The sequence below is a fragment of the Arachis hypogaea genome, chromosome 19, assembly GCF_003086295.3.
Source record: "Arachis hypogaea cultivar Tifrunner chromosome 19, arahy.Tifrunner.gnm2.J5K5, whole genome shotgun sequence".
Classification (NCBI taxonomy): domain Eukaryota; kingdom Viridiplantae; phylum Streptophyta; class Magnoliopsida; order Fabales; family Fabaceae; genus Arachis; species Arachis hypogaea.
The window spans coordinates 110,013,954-110,019,364 of record NC_092054.1 but is presented as its reverse complement, the minus strand read 5'-3'; the positions used below and the strand labels follow the sequence as shown (position 1 = coordinate 110,019,364).

At 35.3% G+C, this 5,411-nt stretch overlaps 1 non-coding gene across 1 annotated transcript; it reads right to left on the bottom strand.

Moving 5' to 3' along the window:
• Positions 1-4,585: 4,585 nt before the first annotated feature.
• Positions 4,586-4,693, bottom strand: LOC112781153 (small nucleolar RNA R71). The gene has a single exon (XR_003191947.1). It is a non-coding gene; the product is annotated as a small nucleolar RNA R71 (small nucleolar RNA).
• Between the last annotated feature and the right edge of the window lie 718 nt (positions 4,694-5,411).

Genomic DNA, 5,411 nt, shown 5'->3' with positions numbered 1-5,411 from the left:
TACGCCACCCTGTAACTGTTCTTGTAGGAACCAGTTCATTCTTTTCATTATGAACCACTGTCATTCCTCCCTTCTTGGGGACAACATGGATAGGGCTCACCCAGGGGCTATCAAAAATAGGATAAATAATCCCAGCCTCTAGTAACTTAGTGACCTCTTTCTGCACCACCTCCTTCATGGCAGGATTTAGCCGCCTCTGTGGTTGAACAACTAGCTTAGCATCATCCTACAAAAGGATCTTGTGCATGCATCTGGCTGGACTAATGCCTTTAAGATCACTTATGGACCATCCAAGGGCTGTCTTGTGTGTCCTTAGCACGTGAATTAGTGCGTTCTCTTCCTGTGGCTCTAAAGCAGAGCTTATGATCACGGGAAAAGTGTCATTTTCTCCCAGAATACATATTTCAAGTATGGTGGTAGTGGTTTGAGCTCGGGTTTAGGAGGCTTCTCCTCTTCCTGAGGAGTATTCAGAGGTTCTTCTATTTTCTCTGGTTCCCCCATATCAGGCTGAACATCTTTAAAAATGTCCTCTAGCTCTGATTCGAGACTTGATGAGCGGATAATTTATACGCTTTTTGGCAGTGTTTTTACATAGTTTTCAGTATGATTTAGTTAGTTTTTAGTATATTTTTATTAGATTTTAAATAAAATTCACATTTTTGGACTTTACTATGAGTTTGTGTGTTTTTCTGTGATTTCAGGTATTTTTTGGCTAAAATTGAGGGACCTGAGCAAAAATCAGATTCAGAGGTTGAAGAAGGACTACAGATGCTATTGGATTCTGACCTCCCTGCACTCAAAGTATATTTTCTGGAGCTACTGGAGTCCAAATGGCACGCTCTTAATTGCATTAGAAAGTAGACATTTAGGGCTTTCCAGCAATATATAATAGTCCATACTTTGCCCGAGTTTAGACGATGCAAACTGGCGTTCAACGCTAGCTCTCTGCCCTATTCTGGAGTTAAACGCCAGAAACAGGTTGCAAAGCAGAGTTAAACGCCAGAAACAAGTTACAAACTGGCGTTTAACTCCAAGGAAGACCTCTACACGTGAAAGCTTCAATGCTCAGCTCAAGCACACACCAAGTGGGCCCAGGAAGTGAATTTCTGCATCATTTACTCATTTCTGTAACCCTAGTAACTAGTTTAGTATAAATAGAACTTTTTACTATCATGTTAAACATCTGATCTTTTGGATCATCTTTGATCACGTTTAGGAGGCTGGCCATTCGGCCATGCCTTGACCATTATCACTTATGTATTTTCAACGGTAGAGTTTCTACACACCATAGATTAAGGTGTGGAGCTCTGCTGTTCCTTATGAATTAATGCAAAGTACTATTGTTTTCTATTCAATTCAAACCTATTTCTTCTTTAAGATATTCATTCGCACACAAGAACATGATGAATGTGATGATTATGTGACGCTCATAATCATTCTCACTTATGAACGCGTGCCTAACAAACACTTCCGTTCTACATGAAAGCAAGCTTGAATGCATATCTCTTAGCCTTCTGATCGTGAGATCAGAGTCTTCGTGGTATAGGCTAGAATTATTGGCGACCATTCTTGAGATCTGGAAAGTCTAAACATTTTCTGTGGTATTCCGAGTTGGATTCGGGAAGGGATGGCTATGACGAGCTACAAACTCGCGAGTGCTGGGCGTAGTGACAGACGCAAAAGGATTACTGAATCCTATTCCAGTAGGATCGAGAACCGACAGATGATTAGCCGTGCAGTGACAGCGCATTTTGAACCATTTTCACTGAGAGGACGGGATGTAGCCATTGACAACGGTGATGCCCTACATAAAGCTTGCCGTAGAAAGGAGTAAGAAGGATTGGATGAATACAGTAGGAAAGTAGAGGTTCAAAAGGAACAAAAGCATATCCATACGCTTATCTGAAATTCTCACCAATGAATTACATAAGTATCCCTATCTTTACTTTACGTTTTATTTATCTTTTAATTATTAAAACTTTATAACCATTTGAATCCGCCTGACTGAGATTTACAAGGTGACCATAGCTTGCTTCAAGCCGACAATCTCCGTGGGATCGACCCTTACTCACGTAAGGTTTATTACTTGGACGACCCAGTGCACTTGCTGGTTAGTTGTCCGAAGTTGTAAAGAAGAACTAAGATTATGAGCGTGCGTATTAAGTTTTCAGCGCCGTTACCAAGGAATGAATGATCACGATTTTGCGCACCAAGTTTTTGGCGCCGTTGCCGGGGATTGTTCGAGTTTGGACAACTGACGGTTCATCTTGTTGCTCAGATTAGGTAATTTTATTTTAATTTAGGCTTTTTATTTTTATTATTTTTGTTTTTGAAAAATTTCAATATATATATATATATATATATATATATATATATATATATATATATTATTCAATGTTCTTCCGAAATTTTAAGAATGAATTCTAGAGTTTCTTCATGATCTGTTGGAGCCTGGCTGGCTGTCAAGCCATGTCTAAATTTTTGGACTGAGGCTTCCACTTATCATGGTAAGAGTCCTTGGACTCTTATCTAATCAGCTGTTATATGCCTGATTTGTATCTGCTGGAGCTTGGCTGGCCATTGGCCATATCTAGTGTTTTGGACCGGAGCTTTAGACTAACATTGCATGATTCCTGGAATTCTCATTAGAAATTTTGAAATACTTAATTTTCTTTTTCAAATATATTTTCAAAAAATCCAAAATAATTGATAAAATCATAAAAACCAAAAATATTGTGTTTCTTGTTTGAGTCTTGTGTCAAATTTTAAGTTTGGTGTCAATTGCATCTTTTTAATTTTTCTTAAAATTTTTGAAAACTCATGCATTTGTTCTTCATGATCTTTAAGTTGTTCTTGATGGATTTCTTTGTTTGATCCTTAAATTTTTCTTATTTGGTGTCTTTTCTTATTTTTCATATGCATTTTCAATTTGTTAGTGTCTAAAGATTAAAAATTTCTAAGTTTGGTGTCTTGCATGTTTTTCTTTTCTTAAAAATTTTCAAAAATAAGTTCTTGGTGTTCATCTTGACATTCAAAGTGTTCTTGGTGTTCATCTTGACATTCATAGTGTTCTTGCATGCATCATTTGTTTTGATCCAAAATTTTCATGCATTGAGTCTTTTTGATATTTTTCTCTCTCATCATTAAAATTCAAAAATAAAAAAAATATCTTTCCCTTTTTCTTCTCATAAATTTTCAAAAATTTGAGTTGACTTTTTCAAAACTTTTTAAAATTTAGTTGTTTTTTATGAGTCAAATCAAATTTTCAATTTAAAAATTCTATCTTTTTCAAATCTTTTTCAAAAATCAACTCTTTTTCATTTTTTTCTTTCATATTGTCGAAATTAATGCTAACAATTAATGTGGTTGATTCAAAAAATTTTTACTTTGTTACTTGCCTAATAAGAAAGGTTCAATCTTTAAATTTTAAAATAATATCTTTTTGTTTCTTGTTAGTCAAGTAACCAACTTTAATTTTCAAAATCAAATCTTTTTAAATTTCTTTTTCAAATCTTTTTCAAAATAAGTTTCAATCACATATTTTTCAAAAACAATTTCACAATCTTTTCTAACTTCTTTTCTAACTTCTTATCTTTTCAAAAAATTGATTTTCAAATCTTTTTCAATTAACTACTTGACTTTTTGTTTGATTTTAAAAATTTACTATTTCAATCATATCTTTTTCAAAACTACCTAACTAAATCTCTTTCTAATTTTCGAAAACCACCTTCCTCTTTTTCAAAATTCCTTTTTAATTAACTAATTGTTTTAACTTTTAATTTAATTTAATCTTTTTTAAATTTTTGAATTTTAATTTTAATTTTAAATTAAAAACAAAAATATTTTTCTTTTCTTTTCAATTATTTTCGAAAATTCTTCTCTCTCATCTCCTTCTAATTATTTATTTATCTACTAACACTTCTCTTCCTCTTAAAAATTCGAACCCTCTCCGTCTTTCTGTGTTCGAATTTCTTTTCTTCTTCTACTCACATAAAGGAATCTCTATACTGTGACATAGAGGGTTCCTCTTCTTTTCTGTTTTCTTCTTTTTCATATGAGCAGGAACAAGGATAAGAACATTCTTGTTGAAGCTGATCCTGAAGCTGAAAGGACTCTGAAGAGGAAGCTAAGGGAAGCTAAAGCACAACTCTCTGGAAAAAATCTGACAGAAATTTTCGAAAAAGAAGGAGACATGGCCGAAAATAATAACAATGCAAGGAAGATGCTCGGTGACTTTACTGTACCAAATTCCAATTTACATGGAAGAAGCATCTCAATCCCTGCCATTGGAGCAAACTATTTTGAGCTATAGCCTCAATTAGTTTCTCTGATGCAACAGAACTGCAAGTTTCATGGACTTCCATCAGAAGATTCTTTTCAGTTTTTAACTGAATTCTTGCAGATCTATGATACTGTTAAGACCAATGGGGTTGATCCCGAGGTCTACATGCTTATGCTTTTCCCATTTGCTGTAAGAGACAGAGCTAGAATATGATTGGACTCTCAACCTAAAGATAGCCTGAACTCTTGGGATAAGATGGTCATGGCTTTCTTAGCCAAGTTCTTTCCTCCTCAGAAGCTTAGCAAGCTTAGAGTGGATGTTTAAACCTTCAAATAGAAAGAAGGTGAATCCCTCTATAAAGCTTGGGAGAGATATAAGCAACTTACCAAAAAGTGTCCTTCTGACATGCTTTCAGAATGGACCATCCTGGATATATTTTATGATGGTCTATCTGAGCTATCAAAGATGTCATTGGACCATTCTGTAGGTGGATCTATTCACCTAAAGAAAACTCCTGCAGAAGCTCAGGAACTCATTGACATGGTTGCAAATAACCAGTTCATGTACACTTCTGAAAGGAATCCTGTGAGTAATGGGACGCCTCAGAGGAAGGGAGTTGTTGAAATTGATACTCTGAATGCCATATTGGCTCAATAAAATATTGACTCAGCAAGTCAATATGATTTCTCAGAGTCTGAATGGATTGTAAGCTGCATCCAACAGTACTAAAGAAGCATCTTCTGAAGAAGAAGCTTATGATCCTGAGAACCCTGCAATAGCAGAGGTGAATTACATGGGTGAACCATATGGAAACACCTATAATCCTTCATGGAGAAATCATCCAAATTTCTCATGGAAGGTTCAACAAAAGCCTCAACAAGGCTTTAATAATGGTGGAAGAAACAAGTTTAGTAATAGCAAACCTTTTCCATCATCCACTCAGCAACAGACAGAGAATTCTGAGCAGAATCCATCTAGCTTAGCAAATATAGTCTCTGATCTATCTAAGGCTACTCTAAGTTTCATGAATGAAACAAGGTCATCCATTAGAAATTTGGAGGCACACGTGGGCCAGCTGAGTAAAAGGGTCACTGAAACTCCTCCTAGTACTCTCCCAAGCAATACAGAA